The sequence below is a fragment of the Oncorhynchus mykiss genome, chromosome 15 (genome assembly GCF_057628025.1).
Source record: "Oncorhynchus mykiss isolate SJ-2025 chromosome 15, ASM5762802v1, whole genome shotgun sequence".
NCBI classification, from domain to species: domain Eukaryota; kingdom Metazoa; phylum Chordata; class Actinopteri; order Salmoniformes; family Salmonidae; genus Oncorhynchus; species Oncorhynchus mykiss.
Genome location: NC_143036.1, coordinates 75,820,001 through 75,847,500, shown reverse-complemented (window position 1 = coordinate 75,847,500; position 27,500 = coordinate 75,820,001). Strand labels below are relative to the sequence as shown.

The 27,500-nt window shown below is 45.6% G+C and overlaps 1 protein-coding gene across 1 annotated transcript in view; it reads right to left on the bottom strand.

Moving 5' to 3' along the window:
* LOC110514055 (leucine-rich repeat and transmembrane domain-containing protein 2) overlaps positions 1-27,500 on the bottom strand; it is a 65,363-nt gene that overhangs the window by 34,892 nt on the left and 2,971 nt on the right. The window lies entirely within an intron of this gene.

The window sequence follows — 27,500 nt, the reverse complement described above, 5'->3', positions numbered from 1 at the left end:
TGATGAAGGCCGAGCGGGGCCAGTCACCACTCTAGTGATGACGACCGGGAGGGGCCAGTCACCACTCTAGTGATGACGACCGGGAGGGGCCAGTCACCACTCTAGTAATGAAGACAGGGAGGGGCCAGTCACCACTCTAGTGATGAAGGCAGAGAGGGGCCAGTCACCACTCTAGTGATGAAGACAGAGAGGGGCCGGTCACCACTCTAGTGATGAAGGCAGAGAGGTGCCAGTCACCACTCTAGTGATGAAGGCAGAGAGGGGCCAGTCACCACTCTAGTGATGAAGGCAGATCGAGGCCAGTCACCACTCTAGTGATGAAGGCAGAGCGGGGCCAGCCACCACTCTAGTGATGAAGGCTGAGCGGGGCCAGTCAGAAGGAAGTGTGTCTCAGTTGATCAGAAATAGCCCTAAGGTCATCTTACTACATGAATGATAGTAGTGTGGGTTTTGGCAGTTTCCACAAACACGCTCCCCCTCCAAAGGGACTGGCCCCTGCCAGCTCTGTCTGAGAGAGGAGGTGGAGAGAAAGGAGGAAGAGACAACTGAAGAGAAAAGGCAGAAGAAATGGATGTGGAAAGAGGGAATGGAAGATAAGGGAGGAGAGAGAAAGAAGGAAGGTGAGAGAGCGAGCTATTGGGTGAAATACTACAGTGTGACAAAACAGCAGCAATAAATTTGTTAGTTTTTTTCACCTTTATTTAACCAGGTAGGCCAGTTGAGAACACCTTTATTTAACCAGGTAGGCCAGTTGAGAACACCTTTATTCAACCAGGTAGGCCAGTTGAGAACAAGTTCTCATTTACAACTATTTACAACTGCCACCTGGCCAAGATAAAGCAAAGCAGTGCGACGAAAACAACAACACAGAGTTACACATGGGATAAACAAACATACAGTCAATAACACAATAGAAAACTCTATGTACAGTGTGTGCAAATGTAATAAGATTAGGGAGGTAAGGCAATAAATAGACCATAGTGGCGAAATAATTACAATTTAGCGTTAACACTGGAGTGATAGATGTGCAAGTAGAGATACTGGGGTGCAAAAGAGCAAATAAAAATAACAATGTGGGGATGAGGTAGTTGGTTGGGCTATTTACAGATGGGCTGTGTACAGGTACAGTGATCGGTAAGCTGCTCTGACAGCTGATGCTTACAGTTAGTGAATTTGTGACCTGTTGCCACAAGAAAAGGTCAACCAGTGAAGAACAAACACCATTGTAAATACAACCCATATTTATGCTTATTTATTTTCCCTTTTGTACTTTAACTATTTGTACATTGTTACTACTCTGTATTGAAACTTCTGAGAAATGTTAGCTGTTCATTTTTGATTGATTATTTCACTTTTGTTTATTATCTATTTCACATGTTTCCCCATGCCAATGAAGCCCTTTGAGTTGATATCAGAGTACTGGGAGAGGGAGAGATATTAGATTAATTAGAGAGAGATATCAGATTACTGAGGGAGGGAAGGAGAGAGAGATATCAGAGTACTGGGAGAGGGAGAGATATTAGATTAATTAGAGAGAGATATCAGATTACTGAGAGAGGGAAGGAGAGAGAGATATCAGAGTACTGGGAGAGGGAAGGAGAGAGAGATATCAGAGTACTAAGAGAGGGAAGGAGAGAGAGATATCAGAGTACTGAGGGAGGGAAGGAGAGAGAGATATCAGAGTACTGAGAGAGGGAAGGAGAGAGAGATATCAGAGTACTGAGAGAGGGAAGGAGAGAGAGATATTAGATTAATTAGAGAGAGATATCAGATTACTGAGAGAGGGAGAGATATTAGATTAATTAGAGAGAGATATCAGATTACTGAGAGAGGGAGAGATATTAGATTCATTAGAGAGAGATATCAGAGTACTGGGAGAGGGAGAGATATTAGATTAATTAGAGAGAGATATCAGAGTACTGGGAGAGGGAGAGATATTAGATTAATTAGAGAGAGATATCAGAGTACTGGGAGAGGGAGAGATATTAGATTAATTAGAGAGAGATATCAGATTACTGAGAGAGGGAGAGATATTAGATTAATTAGAGAGAGATATCAGATTACTGAGAGAGGGAGAGATATTAGATTAATTAGAGAGAGATATCAGATTACTGAGAGAGGGAGAGATATTAGATTAATTAGAGAGAGATATCAGAGTACTGAGAGAGGGAAGGAGAGAGAGATATCAGAGTACTGAGGGAGGGAAGGAGAGAGAGATATCAGAGTACTGAGAGAGGGAAGGAGAGAGAGATATCAGAGTACTAAGAGAGGGAAGGAGAGAGAGATATCAGAGTACTGAGAGAGGGAAGGAGAGAGAGATATCAGAGTACTAAGAGAGGGAAGGAGAGAGAGATATCAGAGTACTGAGGGAGGGAAGGAGAGAGAGATATCAGAGTACTGAGAGAGGGAAGGAGAGAGATATATCAGAGTACTGAGAGAGGGAAGGAGAGAGAGATATCAGAGTACTGAGGGAGGGAAGGAGAGAGAGATATCAGATTACTGAGAGAGGGAAGGAGAGAGAGATATTAGATTAATTAGAGAGAGATATCAGAGTACTGAGAGAGGGAAGGAGAGAGAGATATTAGATTAATTAGAGAGAGATATCAGAGTACTGGGAGAGGGAAGGAGAGAGAGATATCAGATTACTGAGAGAGGGAAGGAGAGAGAGATATCAGAGTACTGAGGGAGGGAAGGAGAGAGAGATATCAGAGTACTGAGGGAGGGAAGGAGAGAGAGATATCAGAGTACTGAGGGAGGGAAGGAGAGAGAGATATCAGAGTACTGAGAGAGGGAAGGAGAGAGAGATATCAGAATACTGAGAGAGGGAAGGAGAGAGAGATATTAGATTAATTAGAGAGAGATATCAGATTACTGAGAGAGGGAAGGAGAGAGAGATATTAGATTAATTAGAGAGAGATATCAGATTACTGAGAGAGGGAAGGAGAGAGAGATATCAGAGTACTGGGAGAGGGAAGGAGAGAGAGATATCAGAGTACTGAGAGAGGGAAGGAGAGAGAGATATCAGATTACTAAGAGAGGGAAGGAGAGAGAGAGATATCAGATTACTAAAAGAGGGAATGAGAGAGAGAGATCAGAGTACTGAGAGAGGGATGGAGAGAGAGAGAGATATCAGATTACTAAAAGAGGGAATGAGAGAGAGAGATCAGATTACTGAGAGAGGGAAGGAGAGAGAAAGATATCAGATTACTAAAAGAGGGAAGGAGAGAGATAAGAAACATAGAGATGGAGAGAGGTCTGGCTAGTCAGGCTACCCTGTTGTTCAGACATACAGAGAGGTAAGCACTGTGGGGATTCTACCTTGGCGGGATAGGAGAGAGGAGGGGGGTCTGGCTAGTCAGGCTACCCTGCGGTTCAGACAGACAGAGGTAAGCACTGTGGGGATTCTACCTTGGAGGGATAGGAAGGAAAACAGGTCTGTGTTTCTGGGGAGAGAGTGGTAGCTCTCTGACACACTGAGCCCCCAACACACACCCCACTGACTTTCTGACTGTCTGATTATGTCAACTTGAAACCTTATTAAATATCACTGTTTTCCATCCTACTGCAGTCTTGATAAACCTTATTAAATATCACTACTTATCCATCCTACTGCAGTCTTGAAGAAGACTGATCCTACTGCAGTCTTAAAGAAGACTGATCCTACTGCAGTCTTAAAGAAGACTGATCCTACTGCAGCCGTAAAGAAGACTGATCCTACTGCAGTCTTAAAGAAGACTGATCCTACTGCAGTCTTAAAGAAGACTGATCCTACTGCAGTCTTAAAGAAGACTGATCCTACTGCAGTCTTAAAGAAGACTGATCCTACTGCAGTCTTAAAGAAGACTGATCCTACTCCAGTCTTAAAGAAGACTGAACCTACTGCAGCCGTAAAGAAGACTGATCCTACTGCAGTCTTAAAGAAGACTGATCCTACTCCAGTCTTAAAGAAGACTGAACCTACTGCAGCCGTAAAGAAGACTGATCCTACTGCAGTCTTAAAGAAGACTGATCCTACTGCAGTCTTAAAGAAGACTGATCCTACTGCAGTCTTAAAGAAGACTGATCCTACTGCATTCTTAAAGAAGACTGAACCTACTGCAGTCTTAAAGAAGACTGATCCTACTGCATTCTTAAAGAAGACTGATCCTACTGCAGTCTTAAAGAAGACTGATCCTACTGCAGCCGTAAAGAAGACTGATCCTACTGCAGTCTTAAAGAAGACTGATCCTACTGCAGCCGTAAAGAAGACTGATCCTACTGCAGTCTTAAAGAAGACTGATCCTACTGCAGTCTTAAAGAAGACTGATCCTACTCCAGTCTTAAAGAAGACTGATCCTACTGCAGTCTTAAAGAAGACTGATCCTACTGCAGTCTTAAAGAAGACTGATCCCACTGCAGTCTTGAAGAAGACTGATCCTACTGCAGTCTTAAAGAAGACTGATCCTACTGCAGTCTTAAAGAAGACTGATCCTACTGCAGCCGTAAAGAAGACTGATCCTACTCCAGTTTTAAAGAAGAATGATCCTACTGCAGTCTTGAAGAAGACTGATCCTACTGCAGTCTTAAAGAAGACTGATCCCACTGTGTTATTCTGTCGAGCATATGGTAGACAAAACATAAACCTCCCCCTCACCAGCCCCCCTTTTCCCCTCAGAGCAGCTTCAACTCGTCAGGTCATGGACTCTACAAGGTGTCGAAAGCGTTCCACAGGGATGCTGGTCCATGTTGACCCCAATGCTTCCCACAGTTGTGTCCAATTGTCTGGATGTCCTTTGGGTGGTGGGTCGTTCTGGATACACACAGGAAATCCAGCAGTGTTAGTGGTCTTGACTCACTCAAACCGCTGTGCCTGACACCTCAGAACGTTCCCTGTTTAAAGGCACTTCAATCTTCAGCTTCACCCATCCACCCTCTGAATGGCCACACAGGCTCCTCCCCTTCATCGATGCTGATAGGCTGACAGTGTGTGTTGGAGGGGCCAGCTCTGGATGCTGATTGGCTGACAGTGTGAAGCTGTGCTGATGTGAGCGGTCTGATGAACACACAGCTGAACTTCTCCACTCTCTCTCTTAGTACTTTAACGGAGGAAAATTAGCCCGACCAACCGGTGCCCCCGCACATTGACTCTGTACCGGTACCCCCTGTATATAGCCTCCACATTGACTCTGTACTGGTACCACCTGTATAGAGCCTCCACATTGACTCTGTACCGGTACCCCCTGTATATAGCCTCCACATTGACTCTGTACCGGTACCACCTGTATAGAGCCTCCACATTGACTCTGTACCGGTACCCCCTGTATATAGCCTCCACATTGACTCTGTACTGGTACCCCCTGTATATAGCCTCCACATTGACTCTGTACTGGTACCCCCTGTATATAGCCTCCACATTGACTCTGTACCGGTACCCCCTGTATATAGCCTCCACATTGACTCTGTACCGGTACCCCCTGTATATAGCCTCCACATTGACTCTGTACTGGTACCCCCTGTATATTGCCTCCACATTGACTCTGTACTGGTCCCACCTGTATATAGCCTCCACATTGACTCTGTACTGGTACCACCTGTATATAGCCTCCACATTGACTCTGTACTGGTCCCACCTGTATATAGCCTCCACATTGACTCTGTACTGGTCCCACCTGTATATAGCCTCCACATTGACTCTGTACTGGTCCCACCTGTATATTGCCTCCACATTGACTCTGTACTGGTCCCACCTGTATATAGCCTCCACATTGACTCTGTACTGGTACCTCCTGTATATAGCCTCCACATTGACTCTGTACTGGTACCACCTGTATATAGCCTCCACATTGACTCTGTACTGGTACCACCTGTATATAACATCCACATTGACTCTGTACTGGTACCACCTGTATATAGCCTCCACATTGACTCTGTACTGGTACCACCTGTATATAGCCTCCACATTGACTCTGTACTGGTACCACCTGTATATAACATCCACATTGACTCTGTACTGGTACCACCTGTATATAGCCTCCACATTGACTCTGTACTGGTACCCCTTGTATAGAGCCTCCACATTGACTCTGTACTGGTACCAACTGTATATAGCCTCCACATTGACTCTGTACTGGTACCACCTGTATATAGCCTCCAGATTGACTCTGTACTGGTACCACCTGTATATAGCCTCCACATTGACTCTGTACTGGTACCACCTGTATATAGCCTCCACATTGACTCTGTACTGGTACCCCTGTATATAGCCTCCACATTGACTCTGTACTGGTACCACCTGTATATAGCCTCCACATTGACTCTGTACCGGTACCACCTGTATATAGTCTCCACATTGACTCTGTACCGGTACCACCTGTATATAGCCTCCACATTGACTCTGTACCGGTACCCCTGTATATAGCATCCACATTGACTCTGTACTGGTACCACCTGTATATTGCCTCCACATTGACTCTGTACTGGTACCACCTGTATATTGCCTCCACATTGACTCTGTACTGGTACCACCTGTATATAGCCTCCACATTGACTCTGTACTGGTACCCCCTGTATATAGCCTCCACATTGACTCTGTACCAGTACCACCTGTATATAGCCTCCACATTGACTCTGTACTGGTACCACCTGTATATAGCCTCCACATTGACTCTGTACTGGTACCACCTGTATATAGCCTCCACATTGACTCTGTACAGGTACCACCTGTATATAGCCTCCACATTGACTCTGTACCGGTACCCCCTGTATATAGCCTCCACATTGACTCTGTACCAGTACCCCCTGTATATAGCCTCCACATTGACTCTGTACTGGTACCCCCTGTATATAGCCTCCACATTGACTCTGTACCAGTACCACCTGTATATAGCCTCCACATTGACTCTGTACCAGTACCACCTGTATATAGCCTCCACATTGACTCTGTACTGGTACCCCCTGTATATAGCCTCCACATTGACTCTGTACCGTAATACCCTGTATATAGCCTCCACATTGACTCTGTACCGTAATACCCTGCATATAGCCTCCACATTGACTCTGTACCGTAATACCCTGTATATAGCCTCCACATTGACTCTGTACCAGTACCACCTGTATAGAGCCTCCACATTGACTCTGTACCGGTACCCCCTGTATCGAGCCTCCACATTGACTCTGTACTGGTACCACCTGTATATAGCCTCCACATTGACTCTGTACCAGTACCACCTGTTCTATACAGAGTCCACATTGACTCTGTACCAGTACCACCTGTATATAGCCTCCACATTGACTCTGTACTGGTACCCCTTGTATAGAGCCTCCACATTGACTCTGTACCGGTACCACCTGTATATAGCCTCCACATTGACTCTGTACCGTAATACCCTGTATATAGCCTCCACATTGACTCTGTACCGTAATACCCTGTATATAGCCTCCACATTGACTCTGTACCGTAATACCCTGTATAGAGCCTCCACATTGACTCTGTACTGGTACCCCCTGTATATAGCCTCCACATTGACTCTGTACCGTAATACCCTGTATATAGCCTCCACATTGACTCTGTACCGGTACCACCTGTATATAGCCTCCACATTGACTCTGTACCGTAATACCCTGTATAGAGCCTCCACATTGACTCTGTACCGTAATACCCTGTATAGAGCCTCCACATTGACTCTGTACCGGTACCCCCTGTATATAGCCTCCACATTGACTCTGTACCGGTACCACCTGTATAGAGCCTCCACATTGACTCTGTACCGGTACCCCCTGTATATAGCCTCCACATTGACTCTGTACTGGTACCACCTGTATATAGCCTCCACATTGACTCTGTACCGTAATACCCTGTATATAGCCTCCACATTGACTCTGTACCGTAATACCCTGTATATAGCCTCCACATTGACTCTGTACCGTAATACCCTGTATATAGCCTCCACATTGACTCTGTACCGTAATACCCTGTATATAGCCTCCACATTGACTCTGTACCGTAATACCCTGTATATAGCCTCCACATTGACTCTGTACCGTAATACCCTGTATATAGCCTCCACATTGACTCTGTACCGTAATACCCTGTATATAGCCTCCACATTGACTCTGTACCGTAATACCCTGTATAGAGCCTCACTACTGTTTTTTTTAAATTTAATTTTTAATTTTAATTTCTTTCTTTATCTATTGTTTACCTAATACCTATTTTTTTCCTTAAAAATAGCTCTGTTGGTTAGGTAAGCATTTAACTTTATAAGGTCTACTACACCTGTTGTATTCGGTAAGGTCTACTACACCTGTTGTATTCGGTAAGGTCTACTACACCTGTTGTATTCGGTAAGGTCTACTACACCTGTTGTATTCGGTAAGGTCTACTACACCTGTTGTATTCGGTAAGATCTACTACACCTGTTGTATTCGGTGAGGTCTACTACACCTGTTGTATTCGGTAAGGTCTTCTACACCTGTTGTATTCGGTAAGGTCTACTACACCTGTTGTATTCGGTAAGGTCTACTACACCTGTTGTATTCGGTAAGGTCTACCACACCTGTTGTATTCGGAGCACGTGACAAATACACTTTGACTTGATTTGATAACAGGAGTTAGGGAGAGCATCCAGAGCGTTTCTCCAAACCGACTCTGAGAAGCCATTTTAGGACAGGCACAGTGGTACGACCTGTTGACCTTTACCTTCAACTATAAATACTCCTGTTGACCCCTGACCCTGCAGTCAGGTGACGGGAGACGGAGAGCACATCAGTCAACAGCAGAACGAGGAAACCCTCCACCATTATAGGACAGGTACCTTTCCTTCAAATTCAGTCTGTAAATACTCCTTCCTGTTGACCCCTGACCCTTGACAACTGCCTTCCGAGGACAGTGTCACCGCAGTCGAAGAGTTCACCTATTTCAGTCGAAGAGCTTCCCATTTCTCTGAAGCGTCTCAAAAACCTCCAAATATAAATACCCCCTGACCTCTGACCCCTGACCCCAGTGACAGAGATGAGAGAGGGTAGGTCAGAGGGCTAGGTGGAATATTCTGGTCTACATTTACAGACAGACTGCAAACGCTGAAATGTCTGAAGTGACGGATTGTAACTCTCGTGGACGATCCTTACTGTCTTAGAGTCATTTACTACAACCATGGTTAGGTTACTGTATATCACTCCTCTGGCGAGAGGGAGAGACTTAGTGCTAATAGCTCTCTTGGGAGGGATGGAGAAAACATCCAGATTGGCTCCTTAACCTGCAGTGTCCCTCTGGAGGTGTTAGTGCCATCATTAGATATGTTACTGCCTCTCCACCCTGAACACCAGGCCACAAGCAGAGATGTTACTGCCTCTCCACCCTGAACACCAGACCACAAGCAGAGATGTTACTACCTGTCACCCTGAACACCAGGCCACAAGCAGAGATGTTACTACCTCTCCACCCTGAACACCAGGCCACAAGCAGAGATGTTACTGCCTCTCCACCCTGAACACCAGGCCACAAGCAGAGATGTTACTGCCTCTCCACCCTGAACACCAGACCACAAGCAGAGATGTTACTGTCTGTCCACCCTGAACACCAGGCCACAAGCAGAGATGTTACTGTCTGTCCACCCTGAACACCAGACCACAAGCAGAGATGGTACTACCTCTCCACCCTGAACACCAGACCACAAGCAGAGATGTTACTACCTCTCCACCCTGAACACCAGACCACAAGCAGAGATGGTACTACCTCTCCACCCTGAACACCAGACCACAAGCAGAGATGTTACTACCTCTCCACCCTGAACACCAGACCACAAGCAGACAGCAACATTATCCAACACATCTCTCCTCTCTCTAGTTTTACCTCCATCTTCTCTTAATTCAGTAGACTTTATTGACACGGCCAGTTAAACGACTTCCATTGTGTTGGTCTACATATGACAACAATGGTGGTACCAGCATCAATAAGACATCAGTAGTAATAATAGTAGTTGAAATTGGATTACCATTAACACCAGCTACAACAACAATGTTAATGAGAATAACAATACATTAAATCAATAGTAGAAGACCAGTCTCAACCTGACTGAGAAGACCCTCATCCTGTGGTGATACGGTCCAGACTGTTGTTCTAGACAGGTGTGTGATGATACGGTCCAGACTGTTATTCTAGACAGGTGTGTGATGATACGGTCCAGACTGTTATTCTAGACAGGTGTGTGATAATAAGGTCCAGACTGTTGTTCTAGACAGGTGTGTGATGATACGGTCCAGACTGTTATTCTAGACAGGTGTGTGATGATACGGTCCAGACTGTTATTCTAGACAGGTGTGTGATGATACGGTCCAGACTGTTATTCTAGACAGGTGTGTGATGATACGGTCCAGTCTGTTATTCTAGACAGGTCTGTGATAATAAGGTCCAGACTGTTATTCTAGACAGGTCTGTGATGATACGGTCCAGACTGTTGTTCTAGACAGGTGTGTGATGATACGGTCCAGACTGTTATTCTAGACAGGTCTGTGAGGATACGGTCCAGACTGTTGTTCTAGACAGGTCTGTGATAATAAGGTCCAGACTGTTATTCTAGACAGGTCTGTGATGATACGGTCCAGACTGTTGTTCTAGACAGGTGTGTGATGATACGGTCCAGACTGTTATTCTAGACAGGTGTGTGATGATACGGTCCAGACTGTTGTTCTAGACAGGTGTGTGATGATACGGTCCAGACTGTTATTCTAGACAGGTCTGTGAGGATACGGTCCAGACTGTTATTCTAGACAGGTGTGTGATGATACGGTCCAGTCTGTTATTCTAGACAGGTCTGTGAGGATACGGTCCAGACTGTTGTTCTAGACAGGTCTGTGATGATACGGTCCAGACTGTTATTCTAGACAGGTCTGTGATGATACGGTCCAGACTGTTATTCTAGACAGGTGTGTGATGATACGGTCCAGACTGTTATTCTAGACAGGTGTGTGATGATACGGTCCAGACTGTTGTTCTAGACAGGTGTGTGATGATACGGTCCAGACTGTTATTCTAGACAGGTCTGTGAGGATACGGTCCAGACTGTTATTCTAGACAGGTGTGTGATGATACGGTCCAGTCTGTTATTCTAGACAGGTCTGTGAGGATACGGTCCAGACTGTTGTTCTAGACAGGTCTGTGATGATACGGTCCAGACTGTTATTCTAGACAGGTCTGTGATGATACGGTCCAGACTGTTATTCTAGACAGGTGTGTGATGATACGGTCCAGACTGTTATTCTAGACAGGTCTGTGAGGATACGGTCCAGACTGTTATTCTAGACAGGTGTGTGATGATAAGGTCCAGACTGTTATTCTAGACAGGTGTGTGATGATACGGTCCAGACTGTTATTCTAGACAGGTGTGTGATGATACGGTCCAGACTATTGTTCTAGACAGGTGTGTGATGATACCGTCCAGACTGTTGTTCTAGACAGGTGTGTGATGATACGGTCCAGACTGTTATTCTAGACAGGTGTGTGATGACACGGTCCAGACTGTTGTTCTAGACAGGTGTGTGATGATACGGTCCAGACTGTTGTTCTAGACAGGTGTGTGATGATACGGTCCAGACTGTTATTCTAGACAGGTCTGTGAGGATACGGTCCAGACTGTTATTCTAGACAGGTGTGTGATGATACGGTCCAGTCTGTTATTCTAGACAGGTCTGTGAGGATACGGTCCAGACTGTTGTTCTAGACAGGTCTGTGATGATACGGTCCAGACTGTTATTCTAGACAGGTCTGTGATGATACGGTCCAGACTGTTATTCTAGACAGGTGTGTGATGATACGGTCCAGACTGTTATTCTAGACAGGTGTGTGATGATACGGTCCAGACTGTTGTTCTAGACAGGTGTGTGATGATACGGTCCAGACTGTTATTCTAGACAGGTCTGTGAGGATACGGTCCAGACTGTTATTCTAGACAGGTGTGTGATGATACGGTCCAGTCTGTTATTCTAGACAGGTCTGTGAGGATACGGTCCAGACTGTTGTTCTAGACAGGTCTGTGATGATACGGTCCAGACTGTTATTCTAGACAGGTCTGTGAGGATACGGTCCAGACTGTTATTCTAGACAGGTGTGTGATGATAAGGTCCAGACTGTTATTCTAGACAGGTGTGTGATGATACGGTCCAGACTGTTATTCTAGACAGGTGTGTGATGATACGGTCCAGACTGTTGTTCTAGACAGGTGTGTGATGATACGGTCCAGACTGTTGTTCTAGACAGGTGTGTGATGATACGGTCCAGACTGTTATTCTAGACAGGTGTGTGATGACACGGTCCAGACTGTTGTTCTAGACAGGTGTGTGATGATACGGTCCAGACTGTTGTTCTAGACAGGTGTGTGATGATACGGTCCAGACTGTTATTCTAGACAGGTCTGTGAGGATACGGTCCAGACTGTTATTCTAGACAGGTGTGTGATGATACGGTCCAGTCTGTTATTCTAGACAGGTCTGTGAGGATACGGTCCAGACTGTTGTTCTAGACAGGTCTGTGATGATACGGTCCAGACTGTTATTCTAGACAGGTCTGTGATGATACGGTCCAGACTGTTATTCTAGACAGGTGTGTGATGATACGGTCCAGACTGTTATTCTAGACAGGTGTGTGATGATACGGTCCAGACTGTTGTTCTAGACAGGTGTGTGATGATACGGTCCAGACTGTTATTCTAGACAGGTCTGTGAGGATACGGTCCAGACTGTTATTCTAGACAGGTGTGTGATGATACGGTCCAGTCTGTTATTCTAGACAGGTCTGTGAGGATACGGTCCAGACTGTTGTTCTAGACAGGTCTGTGATGATACGGTCCAGACTGTTATTCTAGACAGGTCTGTGATGATACGGTCCAGACTGTTATTCTAGACAGGTGTGTGATGATACGGTCCAGACTGTTATTCTAGACAGGTCTGTGAGGATACGGTCCAGACTGTTATTCTAGACAGGTGTGTGATGATAAGGTCCAGACTGTTATTCTAGACAGGTGTGTGATGATACGGTCCAGACTGTTATTCTAGACAGGTGTGTGATGATACGGTCCAGACTGTTGTTCTAGACAGGTGTGTGATGATACGGTCCAGACTGTTGTTCTAGACAGGTGTGTGATGATACGGTCCAGACTGTTATTCTAGACAGGTGTGTGATGACACGGTCCAGACTGTTGTTCTAGACAGGTGTGTGATGATACGGTCCACACTGTCTGTTGTTCTAGACAGGTGTGTGAGGATACGGTCCAGTCTGTTGTTCTAGACAGGTCTGTGATGATACGGTCCAGACTGTTATTCTAGACAGGTGTGTGATGATACGGTCCAGACTGTTATTCTAGACAGGTCTGTGATGATACGGTCCAGACTGTCTGTTATTCTAGACAGGTCTGTGATGATACGGTCCAGTCTGTTGTTCTAGACAGGTGTGTGATGATACGGTCCAGACTGTTGTTCTAGACAGGTCTGTGATGATAAGGTCCAGACTGTTATTCTAGACAGGTGTGTGATGATACGGTCCAGACTGTTATTCTAGACAGGTCTGTTATGATACGGTCCAGACTGTTATTCTAGACAGGTCTGTGATGATACGGTCCAGACTGTTGTTCTAGACAGGTCTGTGATGATAAGGTCCAGACTGTCTGTTATTCTAGACAGGTCTGTGATGATACGGTCCAGTCTGTTGTTCTAGACAGGTGTGTGATGATACGGTCCAGACTGTTGTTCTAGACAGGTCTGTGATGATAAGGTCCAGACTGTTATTCTAGACAGGTGTGTGATGATACGGTCCAGACTGTTATTCTAGACAGGTCTGTTATGATACGGTCCAGACTGTTATTCTAGACAGGTCTGTGATGATACGGTCCAGACTGTTGTTCTAGACAGGTCTGTGATGATAAGGTCCAGACTGTCTGTTATTCTAGACAGGTCTGTGATGATACGGTCCAGACTGTTGTTCTAGACAGGTGTGTGATGATACGTTCCAGACTGTTATTCTAGACAGGTGTGTGATGATACGGTCCAGACTGTTATTCTAGACAGGTGTGTGATGATACGGTCCAGACTGTCTGTTATTCTAGACAGGTCTGTGATGATACGGTCCAGACTGTTGTTCTAGACAGGTCTGTGATGATACGGTCCAGACTGTTATTCTAGACAGGTCTGTGATGATACGGTCCAGACTGTTATTCTAGACAGGTGTGTGATGATACGGTCCAGACTGTTATTCTAGACAGATCTGTGAGGATACGGTCCAGACTGTTATTCTAGACAGGTGTGTGATGATAAGGTCCAGACTGTTATTCTAGACAGGTGTGTGATGATACGGTCCAGACTGTTATTCTAGACAGGTGTGTGATGATACGGTCCAGACTGTTGTTCTAGACAGGTGTGTGATGATACGGTCCAGACTGTTGTTCTAGACAGGTGTGTGATGATACGGTCCAGACTGTTATTCTAGACAGGTGTGTGATGACACGGTCCAGACTGTTGTTCTAGACAAGTGTGTGATGATACGGTCCAGACTGTTGTTCTAGACAGGTGTGTGATGATACGGTCCAGACTGTTATTCTAGACAGGTCTGTGAGGATACGGTCCAGACTGTTATTCTAGACAGGTGTGTGATGATACGGTCCAGTCTGTTATTCTAGACAGGTCTGTGAGGATACGGTCCAGACTGTTGTTCTAGACAGGTCTGTGATGATACGGTCCAGACTGTTATTCTAGACAGGTCTGTGATGATACGGTCCAGACTGTTATTCTAGACAGGTGTGTGATGATACGGTCCAGACTGTTATTCTAGACAGGTGTGTGATGATACGGTCCAGACTGTTGTTCTAGACAGGTGTGTGATGATACGGTCCAGACTGTTATTCTAGACAGGTCTGTGAGGATACGGTCCAGACTGTTATTCTAGACAGGTGTGTGATGATACGGTCCAGTCTGTTATTCTAGACAGGTCTGTGAGGATACGGTCCAGACTGTTGTTCTAGACAGGTCTGTGATGATACGGTCCAGACTGTTATTCTAGACAGGTCTGTGATGATACGGTCCAGACTGTTATTCTAGACAGGTGTGTGATGATACGGTCCAGACTGTTATTCTAGACAGGTCTGTGAGGATACGGTCCAGACTGTTATTCTAGACAGGTGTGTGATGATAAGGTCCAGACTGTTATTCTAGACAGGTGTGTGATGATACGGTCCAGACTGTTATTCTAGACAGGTGTGTGATGATACGGTCCAGACTGTTGTTCTAGACAGGTGTGTGATGATACGGTCCAGACTGTTGTTCTAGACAGGTGTGTGATGATACGGTCCAGACTGTTATTCTAGACAGGTGTGTGATGACACGGTCCAGACTGTTGTTCTAGACAGGTGTGTGATGATACGGTCCACACTGTCTGTTGTTCTAGACAGGTGTGTGAGGATACGGTCCAGTCTGTTGTTCTAGACAGGTCTGTGATGATACGGTCCAGACTGTTATTTTAGACAGGTGTGTGATGATACGGTCCAGACTGTTATTCTAGACAGGTCTGTGATGATACGGTCCAGACTGTCTGTTATTCTAGACAGGTCTGTGATGATACGGTCCAGTCTGTTGTTCTAGACAGGTGTGTGATGATACGGTCCAGACTGTTGTTCTAGACAGGTCTGTGATGATAAGGTCCAGACTGTTATTCTAGACAGGTGTGTGATGATACGGTCCAGACTGTTATTCTAGACAGGTCTGTTATGATACGGTCCAGACTGTTATTCTAGACAGGTCTGTGATGATACGGTCCAGACTGTTGTTCTAGACAGGTCTGTGATGATAAGGTCCAGACTGTCTGTTATTCTAGACAGGTCTGTGATGATACGGTCCAGTCTGTTGTTCTAGACAGGTGTGTGATGATACGGTCCAGACTGTTGTTCTAGACAGGTCTGTGATGATAAGGTCCAGACTGTTATTCTAGACAGGTGTGTGATGATACGGTCCAGACTGTTATTCTAGACAGGTCTGTTATGATACGGTCCAGACTGTTATTCTAGACAGGTCTGTGATGATACGGTCCAGACTGTTGTTCTAGACAGGTCTGTGATGATAAGGTCCAGACTGTCTGTTATTCTAGACAGGTCTGTGATGATACGGTCCAGACTGTTGTTCTAGACAGGTGTGTGATGATACGTTCCAGACTGTTATTCTAGACAGGTGTGTGATGATACGGTCCAGACTGTTATTCTAGACAGGTGTGTGATGATACGGTCCAGACTGTCTGTTATTCTAGACAGGTCTGTGATGATACGGTCCAAACTGTTGTTCTAGACAGGTCTGTGATGATACGGTCCAGACTGTTATTCTAGACAGGTCTGTGATGATACGGTCCAGACTGTTATTCTAGACAGGTGTGTGATGATACGGTCCAGACTGTTATTCTAGACAGATCTGTGAGGATACGGTCCAGACTGTTATTCTAGACAGGTGTGTGATGATAAGGTCCAGACTGTTATTCTAGACAGGTGTGTGATGATACGGTCCAGACTGTTATTCTAGACAGGTGTGTGATGATACGGTCCAGACTGTTGTTCTAGACAGGTGTGTGATGATACGGTCCAGACTGTTGTTCTAGACAGGTGTGTGATGATACGGTCCAGACTGTTATTCTAGACAGGTGTGTGATGACACGGTCCAGACTGTTGTTCTAGACAGGTGTGTGATGATACGGTCCACACTGTCTGTTGTTCTAGACAGGTGTGTGAGGATACGGTCCAGTCTGTTGTTCTAGACAGGTCTGTGATGATACGGTCCAGACTGTTATTCTAGACAGGTGTGTGATGATACGGTCCAGACTGTTATTCTAGACAGGTCTGTGATGATACGGTCCAGACTGTCTGTTATTCTAGACAGGTGTGTGATGATACGGTCCAGTCTGTTGTTCTAGACAGGTGTGTGATGATACGGTCCAGACTGTTATTCTAGACAGGTGTGTGATGATACGGTCCAGACTGTTATTCTAGACAGGTGTGTGATGATACGGTCCAGACTGTTATTCTAGACAGGTGTGTGATGATACGGTCCAGACTGTTATTCTAGACAGGTCTGTGATGATACGGTCCAGACTGTTATTCTAGACAGGTGTGTGATGATACGGTCCAGACTGTTATTCTAGACAGGTGTGTGATAATAAGGTCCAGACTGTTGTTCTAGACAGGTGTGTGATGATACGGTCCAGACTGTTATTCTAGACAGGTGTGTGATGATACGGTCCAGACTGTTATTCTAGACAGGTGTGTGATGATACGGTCCAGACTGTTATTCTAGACAGGTGTGTGATGATACGGTCCAGTCTGTTATTCTAGACAGGTCTGTGATAATAAGGTCCAGACTGTTATTCTAGACAGGTGTGTGATGATACGGTCCAGACTGTTATTCTAGACAGGTCTGTGAGGATACGGTCCAGACTGTTGTTCTAGACAGGTCTGTGATAATAAGTTCCAGACTGTTATTCTAGACAGGTCTGTGATGATACGGTCCAGACTGTTGTTCTAGACAGGTGTGTGATGATACGTTCCAGACTGTTATTCTAGACAGGTGTGTGATGATACGGTCCAGACTGTTGTTCTAGACAGGTGTGTGATGATACGGTCCAGACTGTTATTCTAGACAGGTCTGTGAGGATACGGTCCAGACTGTTATTCTAGACAGGTGTGTGATGATACGGTCCAGTCTGTTATTCTAGACAGGTCTGTGAGGATACGGTCCAGACTGTTGTTCTAGACAGGTCTGTGATGATACGGTCTAGACTGTTATTCTAGACAGGTCTGTGATGATACGGTCCAGACTGTTATTCTAGACAGGTGTGTGATGATACGGTCCAGACTGTTATTCTAGACAGGTGTGTGATGATACGGTCCAGACTGTTGTTCTAGACAGGTGTGTGATGATACGGTCCAGACTGTTATTCTAGACAGGTCTGTGAGGATACGGTCCAGACTGTTATTCTAGACAGGTGTGTGATGATACGGTCCAGTCTGTTATTCTAGACAGGTCTGTGAGGATACGGTCCAGACTGTTGTTCTAGACAGGTCTGTGATGATACGGTCCAGACTGTTATTCTAGACAGGTCTGTGATGATACGGTCCAGACTGTTATTCTAGACAGGTGTGTGATGATACGGTCCAGACTGTTATTCTAGACAGGTCTGTGAGGATACGGTCCAGACTGTTATTCTAGACAGGTGTGTGATGATAAGGTCCAGACTGTTATTTTAGACAGGTGTGTGATGATACGGTCCAGACTGTTATTCTAGACAGGTGTGTGATGATACGGTCCAGACTGTTGTTCTAGACAGGTGTGTGATGATACGGTCCAGACTGTTGTTCTAGACAGGTGTGTGATGATACGGTCCAGACTGTTATTCTAGACAGGTGTGTGATGACACGGTCCAGACTGTTGTTCTAGACAGGTGTGTGATGATACGGTCCAGACTGTTGTTCTAGACAGGTGTGTGATGATACGGTCCAGACTGTTATTCTAGACAGGTCTGTGAGGATACGGTCCAGATTGTTATTCTAGACAGGTGTGTGATGATACGGTCCAGTCTGTTATTCTAGACAGGTCTGTGAGGATACGGTCCAGACTGTTGTTCTAGACAGGTCTGTGATGATACGGTCCAGACTGTTATTCTAGACAGGTCTGTGATGATACGGTCCAGACTGTTATTCTAGACAGGTGTGTGATGATACGGTCCAGACTGTTATTCTAGACAGGTCTGTGAGGATACGGTCCAGACTGTTATTCTAGACAGGTGTGTGATGATACGGTCCAGTCTGTTATTCTAGACAGGTCTGTGATGATACGGTCCAGACTGTTGTTCTAGACAGGTCTGTGATGATACGGTCCAGACTGTTATTCTAGACAGGTCTGTGATGATACGGTCCAGACTGTTATTCTAGACAGGTGTGTGATGATACGGTCCAGACTGTTATTCTAGACAGGTCTGTGAGGATACGGTCCAGACTGTTATTCTAGACAGGTGTGTGATGATACGGTCCAGACTGTTATTCTAGACAGGTGTGTGATGATACGGTCCAGACTGTTATTCTAGACAGGTGTGTGATGATACGGTCCAGTCTGTTATTCTAGACAGGTCTGTGAGGATACGGTCCAGACTGTTGTTCTAGACAGGTCTGTGATGATACGGTCCAGACTGTTATTCTAGACAGGTCTGTGATGATACGGTCCAGACTGTTGTTCTAGACAGGTCTGTGATAATAAGGTCCAGACTGTTATTCTAGACAGGTCTGTGATGATACGGTCCAGACTGTTGTTCTAGACAGGTGTGTGATGATACGTTCCAGACTGTTATTCTAGACAGGTGTGTGATGATACGGTCCAGACTGTTGTTCTAGACAGGTGTGTGATGATACGGTCCAGACTGTTATTCTAGACAGGTCTGTGAGGATACGGTCCAGACTGTTATTCTAGACAGGTGTGTGATGATACGGTCCAGTCTGTTATTCTAGACAGGTCTGTGAGGATACGGTCCAGACTGTTGTTCTAGACAGGTCTGTGATGATACGGTCTAGACTGTTATTCTAGACAGGTCTGTGATGATACGGTCCAGACTGTTATTCTAGACAGGTGTGTGATGATACGGTCCAGACTGTTATTCTAGACAGGTGTGTGATGATACGGTCCAGACTGTTGTTCTAGACAGGTGTGTGATGATACGGTCCAGACTGTTATTCTAGACAGGTCTGTGAGGATACGGTCCAGACTGTTATTCTAGACAGGTGTGTGATGATACGGTCCAGTCTGTTATTCTAGACAGGTCTGTGAGGATACGGTCCAGACTGTTGTTCTAGACAGGTCTGTGATGATACGGTCCAGACTGTTATTCTAGACAGGTCTGTGATGATACGGTCCAGACTGTTATTCTAGACAGGTGTGTGATGATACGGTCCAGACTGTTATTCTAGACAGGTCTGTGAGGATACGGTCCAGACTGTTATTCTAGACAGGTGTGTGATGATAAGGTCCAGACTGTTATTTTAGACAGGTGTGTGATGATACGGTCCAGACTGTTATTCTAGACAGGTGTGTGATGATACGGTCCAGACTGTTGTTCTAGACAGGTGTGTGATGATACGGTCCAGACTGTTGTTCTAGACAGGTGTGTGATGATACGGTCCAGACTGTTATTCTAGACAGGTGTGTGATGACACGGTCCAGACTGTTGTTCTAGACAGGTGTGTGATGATACGGTCCAGACTGTTGTTCTAGACAGGTGTGTGATGATACGGTCCAGACTGTTATTCTAGACAGGTCTGTGAGGATACGGTCCAGATTGTTATTCTAGACAGGTGTGTGATGATACGGTCCAGTCTGTTATTCTAGACAGGTCTGTGAGGATACGGTCCAGACTGTTGTTCTAGACAGGTCTGTGATGATACGGTCCAGACTGTTATTCTAGACAGGTCTGTGATGATACGGTCCAGACTGTTATTCTAGACAGGTGTGTGATGATACGGTCCAGACTGTTATTCTAGACAGGTCTGTGAGGATACGGTCCAGACTGTTATTCTAGACAGGTGTGTGATGATACGGTCCAGTCTGTTATTCTAGACAGGTCTGTGAGGATACGGTCCAGACTGTTGTTCTAGACAGGTCTGTGATGATACGGTCCAGACTGTTATTCTAGACAGGTCTGTGATGATACGGTCCAGACTGTTATTCTAGACAGGTGTGTGATGATACGGTCCAGACTGTTATTCTAGACAGGTCTGTGAGGATACGGTCCAGACTGTTATTCTAGACAGGTGTGTGATGATACGGTCCAGACTGTTATTCTAGACAGGTGTGTGATGATACGGTCCAGACTGTTGTTCTAGACAGGTGTGTGATAATACGGTCCAGACTGTTGTTCTAGACAGGTGTGTGATGATACGGTCCAGACTGTTATTCTAGACAGGTGTGTGATGACACGGTCCAGACTGTTGTTCTAGACAGGTGTTTGATGATACGGTCCACACTGTCTGTTGTTCTAGACAGGTGTGTGAGGATACGGTCCAGTCTGTTGTTCTAGACAGGTCTGTGATGATACGGTCCAGACTGTTATTCTAGACAGGTGTGTGATGATACGGTCCAGACTGTTATTCTAGACAGGTCTGTGATGATACGGTCCAGACTGTCTGTTATTCTAGACAGGTCTGTGATGATACGGTCCAGTCTGTTGTTCTAGACAGGTGTGTGATGATACGGTCCAGACTGTTGTTCTAGACAGGTCTGTGATGATAAGGTCCAGACTGTTATTCTAGACAGGTGTGTGATGATACGGTCCAGACTGTTATTCTAGACAGGTCTGTTATGATACGGTCCAGACTGTTATTCTAGACAGGTCTGTGATGATACGGTCCAGACTGTTGTTCTAGACAGGTCTGTGATGATAAGGTCCAGACTGTCTGTTATTCTAGACAGGTCTGTGATGATACGGTCCAGACTGTTGTTCTAGACAGGTGTGTGATGATACGTTTCAGACTGTTATTCTAGACAGGTGTGTGATGATACGGTCCAGACTGTTATTCTAGACAGGTGTGTGATGATACGGTCCAGACTGTCTGTTATTCTAGACAGGTCTGTGATGATACGGTCCAGACTGTTGTTCTAGACAGGTCTGTGATGATACGGTCCAGACTGTTATTCTAGACAGGTCTGTGATGATACGGTCCAGACTGTTATTCTAGACAGGTGTGTGATGATACGGTCCAGACTGTTATTCTAGACAGATCTGTGAGGATACGGTCCAGACTGTTATTCTAGACAGGTGTGTGATGATAAGGTCCAGACTGTTATTCTAGACAGGTGTGTGATGATACGGTCCAGACTGTTATTCTAGACAGGTGTGTGATGATACGGTCCAGACTGTTGTTCTAGACAGGTTTGTGATGATACGGTCCAGACTGTTGTTCTAGACAGGTGTGTGATGATACGGTCCAGACTGTTATTCTAGACAGGTGTGTGATGACACGGTCCAGACTGTTGTTCTAGACAGGTGTGTGATGATACGGTCCACACTGTCTGTTGTTCTAGACAGGTGTGTGAGGATACGGTCCAGTCTGTTGTTCTAGACAGGTCTGTGATGATACGGTCCAGACTGTTATTCTAGACAGGTGTGTGATGATACGGTCCAGACTATTATTCTAGACAGGTCTGTGATGATACGGTCCAGACTGTCTGTTATTCTAGACAGGTCTGTGATGATACGGTCCAGTCTGTTGTTCTAGACAGGTGTGTGATGATACGGTCCAGACTGTTGTTCTAGACAGGTCTGTGATGATAAGGTCCAGACTGTTATTCTAGACAGGTGTGTGATGATACGGTCCAGACTGTTATTCTAGACAGGTCTGTGATGATACGGTCCAGACTGTTATTCTAGACAGGTCTGTGATGATACGGTCCAGACTGTTGTTCTAGACAGGTCTGTGATGATAAGGTCCAGACTGTCTGTTATTCTAGACAGGTCTGTGATGATACGGTCCAGACTGTTGTTCTAGACAGGTGTGTGATGATACGGTCCAGACTGTTATTCTAGACAGGTGTGTGATGATACGGTCCAGACTGTTATTCTAGACAGGTGTGTGATGATACGGTCCAGACTGTTATTCTAGACAGGTCTGTGATAATAAGGTCCAGACTGTTATTCTAGACAGGTCTGTGATGATACGGTCCAGACTGTTGTTCTAGACAGGTGTGTGATGATACGGTCCAGACTGTTATTCTAGACAGGTGTGTGATGATACGGTCCAGACTGTTATTCTAGACTGGTGTGTGATGATATGGTCCAGACTGTTATTCTAGACAGGTGTGTGATGATAAGGTCCAGACTGTCTGTTTTTCTAGACAGGTGTGTGATGATACGGTCCAGACTGTTATTCTAGACAGGTGTGTGTGTAATACACTCCTGTCTTTTTGTCTGTCTACCAGCCTGTTTGTCTACCAGCCTGTTTGTCTACCAGCCTGTTTGTCTACCAGCCTGTTTGTCTGACTTCCTGTTTGTCTACCAGCCTGTTTGTCTGACTGCCTGTTTGTCTACCAGCCTGTTTGTCTGACTGCCTGTTTGTCTACCAGCCTGTTTGTCTGACTGCCTGTTTGTCTACCAGCCTGTTTGTCTGACTGCCTGTTTGTCTACCAGCCTGTTTGTCTGACTTGCTGTTTGTCTACCAGCCTGTTTGTCTGACTGCCTGTTTTTCTACCAGCCTGTTTGTCTACCAGCCTGTTTGTCTGACTGCCTGTTTGTCTAGCAGCCTGTTTGTCTACCAGCCTGTTTGTCTGACTTCCTGTTTGTCTGACTGCCTGTTTGTCTACCAGCCTGTTTGTCTAGCAGCCTGTTTGTCTACCAGCCTGTTTGTCTGACTTCCTGTTTGTCTGACTGCCTGTTTGTCTACCAGCCTGTTTGTCTGACTTCCTGTTTGTCTGACTGCCTGTTTGTCCACCAGCCTGTTTGTCTGACTGCCTGTTTGTCTAGCAGCCTGTTTGTCTGACTGCCTGTTTGTCTACCAGCCTGTTTGTCTGACTGCCTGTTTGTCTACCAGCCTGTTTGTCTGACTTGTTGTTTGTCTACCAGCCTGTTTGTCTGACTGCCTGTTTTTCTACCAGCCTGTTTGTCTACCAGCCTGTTTGTCTGACTGCCTGTTTGTCTAGCAGCCTGTTTGTCTACCAGCCTGTTTGTCTGACTTCCTGTTTGTCTGACTGCCCGTTTGTCTACCAGCCTGTTTGTCTGACTTCCTGTTTGTCTGACTGCTTGTTTGTCTGACTGCCTGTTTGTCTGACTGCCTGTTTGTCCACCAGCCTGTTTGTCTGACTGCCTGTTTGTCTACCAGCCTGTTTGTCTGTTTTTTGTTTATTTATTCATTAGGATCCCCATTACCCAGAAGCAGCAGCTACTCTTCCTGGGGTCCACAAGGAAGTCTAACTGCCTCTCCGGTTTCACTGTTTTCTGTACTGACCTCAACCTCCTCCGAGAGTGTTCCAGACCTCTGTACTGACCTCAACCTCCTCAGAGAGTGTTCCAGACCTCTGTACTGACCTCAACCTCCTCAGAGAGTGTCCCAGACCTCTGTACTGACCTCAACCCCATCAGAGAGTGTTCCAGACCTCTGTACTGACCTCAACCTCATCAGAGAGTGTTCCAGACCTCTGTACTGACCTCAACCTCCTCAGAGAGTGTACCAGACCTCTGTACTGACCTCCACCTCCTCAGAGAGTGTTCCAGACCTCTGTACTGACCTCAACCTCCTCAGAGAGTGTTCCAGACCTCTGTACTGACCTCATCTCCTCAGAGAGTGTTCCAGACCTCTGTACTGACCTCAACCTCCTCAGAGAGTGTTCCAGACCTCTGTACTGACCTCAACCTCCTCAGAGAGTGTTCCAGACCTCTGTACTGACCTCAACCTCCTCAGAGAGTGTTCCAGACCTCTGTGAACGCTCTCCTCTTCCCTCTGCTTCTCTTCCCCTTCCATTTTAAACAGGACGTAGATCTCTGACTTGAACCCTTTAACCAGGGAGCTATAAAATGGCTGACGAAGTGTAAACAAACATGTAAAAGGACAGGATTTGGAAACAGTCATGTGACCCCAGATGCGCTCTTGAACACTGTTTTTATTTTCCAGATCAGAAGTTGTTTGGTTGGTTGACAGGTTTGGAGGTCAGGCTCTATGGCGCTAAAGTCGTCTATATTCTCAGAAGGCTTTTTATACCACAGTCGATCACTCCCCACACCCGGCCCTTCCAAGACAGAAATATTCGGTGTCAATGTGGCCTGCGTGCTGGTGAGTGGAGGGACAGTCACACCTCTTCTCCTGCTCTCATCCTCCTCCCCACTCCTCCGTCATTCCCCTCATTCCTCCAACCACAAGCTTGCTGTCAGCACATACCTTGTACTAACGCGTACGGTGATACTTGTGCGTGTGTGTGCGTGTGTGTGTGTGTGCATGTGTGTGTGCGTGTGTGTGTGTGTGTGTGTGTGACACCTTTCTCACTAATATCACAGCAGTAAACAAACACCCCCTCCAGTCAGTCACCCCAGCTGTCCTCTTCCCCTCTTCATGTCAGTCAGTAGATAGTATTATATACACACACATGGCCATACGGATGTAATGAGATGAAACCCTGGCCTCGCCTCCTGAGTCAATAACGTCTGTACAGTGTGTTGCTGCTTGGAACAAAGCAGCCATGCTAACAAAGGGAAGGCAGCCTGCAGCTCCAACTATCAATTATAGAGGGTATCCACACAAAGGAGCGGAGAGAAACTGGAGCTAGAGAGATAGGACTAGAGAGATAGGACTAGAGAGATAGGAGTAGAGAGATAGGACTAGAGAGATAGGACTAGAGAGATATGAGTAGAGAGATAGGACTAGAGAGATAGGAGTAGAGAGATAGGAGTAGAGAGATAGGACTAGAGAGATGAGTAGAGAGATAGGACTAGAGAGATAGGACTAGAGAGATAGGACTAGAGAGATATGAGTAGAGAGATAGGACTAGAGAGATAGGACTAGAGAGATAGGACTAGAGAGATAGGACTAGAGAGACAGGAGTAGAGAGATAGGAGTAGAGAGACATGAGTAGAGAGACATGAGTAGAGAGACAGGAGTAGAGAGATAGGACTAGAGAGATAGGACTAGAGAGATATGAGTAGAGAGATAGGACTAGAGAGATAGGAGTAGAGAGATAGGAGTAGAGAGATAGGACTAGAGAGATGAGTAGAGAGATAGGACTAGAGAGATAGGACTAGAGAGATAGGACTAGAGAGATATGAGTAGAGAGATAGGACTAGAGAGATAGGACTAGAGAGATAGGACTAGAGAGATAGGACTAGAGAGACAGGAGTAGAGAGATAGGAGTAGAGAGACATGAGTAGAGAGACATGAGTAGAGAGACAGGAGTAGACAGACAGGAGTAGAGAGATAGGAGTAGAGAGACAGGACTATAGAGATAGGACTAGAGAGAAAGGAGTAGAGAGATAGGACTAGAGAGATAGGAGTAGAGAGATAGGACCAGAGAGATAGGAGTAGAGAGATAGGAGTAGAGAGATAGGACTAGAGAGATAGGAGTAGAGAGACAGGACTAGAGAGACAGGAGTAGAGAGACAGGACCAGAGAGATAGGAGTAGAGAGACATGAGTAGAGAGACAGGAGTAGAGAGATAGGAGTAGAGAGATAGGAGTAGAGAGATAGGACCAGAGAGATAGGACTAGAGAGATAGGACTAGAGAGACAGGAGTAGAGAGATAGGAGTAGAGAGATAGGACCAGAGAGATAGGACTAGAGAGATAGGACTAGAGAGACAGGAGTAGAGAGATAGGACTAGAGAGATAGGAGTAGAGAGATATGAGTAGAGAGACAGGAGTAGAGAGATAGGAGTAGAGAGATAGGACCAGAGAGATAGGACTAGAGAGATAGGACTAGAGAGACAGGACTAGAGAGATAGGAGTAGAGAGACAGGAGTAGAGAGATAGGAGTAGAGAGATAGGACCAGAGAGATAGGACTAGAGAGATAGGACTAGAGAGACAGGACTAGAGAGATAGGAGTAGAGAGATAGGACCAGAGAGATAGGACTAGAGAGATAGGACTAGAGAGACAGGAGTAGAGAGATAGGACTAGAGAGATAGGAGTAGAGAGATATGAGTAGAGAGACAGGAGTAGAGAGATAGGAGTAGAGAGACAGGACTAGAGAGATAGGACTAGAGAGATAGGGGTAGAGAGATAGGACTAGAGAGATAGGACTAGAGAGATAGGACTAGAGAGACAGGACTAGAGAGATAGACCTAGAGAGATAGGAGTAGAGAGATAGGAGTAAAACTAGGAGCTATAGTAGGACCTAGGAGCTATAGTAGGAACTAGGAGTTATAGTAGGAACTAGGAGTTATAGTAGGAACTAGGAGCTATGTTAGGAACTAGGAGCTATGTTAGGATCTAGGAGCTATAGTAGGAACTAGGAGCTATGTTAGGAACTAGGAGCTATGTTAGGATCTAGGAGCTATAGTAGGAACTAGGAGCTATGTTAGGATCTAGGAGCTATAGTATGAGTAACTGTAGTGTGTGGAGACTAGCTAGCTGCCAATACACTCAGTAAACAAAACATAAACTCACATACTGGTACCTGCCAAAATAAAGGAAACTCTTGGGTAAATGACAGACACAGCGTACCGTTCAAAAGTTTGTGGTCACTTAGAAATGTCCTTGTTTTTTTTTAAAGAAAAGCTCATTGTTTTGTATATTAAAATAACATTATATTGATCAGAAATACAGTGCAGCTTCATTAAATAGCAAAACACCAGTCTCAACGTCAACAGTGAAGAGGCGACTCCGGGATGCTGGCCTTCTAGGCAGAGTTGCAAAGAAAAATCCATATCTCAGACTGGCCAATAAAAATAAAAGATTAAGATGGGCAAAAGAACACAGACACTGGACAGAGGAACTCTGCCTAGAAGGACAGCATCTCGGAGTCGCCTCTTCACTGTTGACATTGAG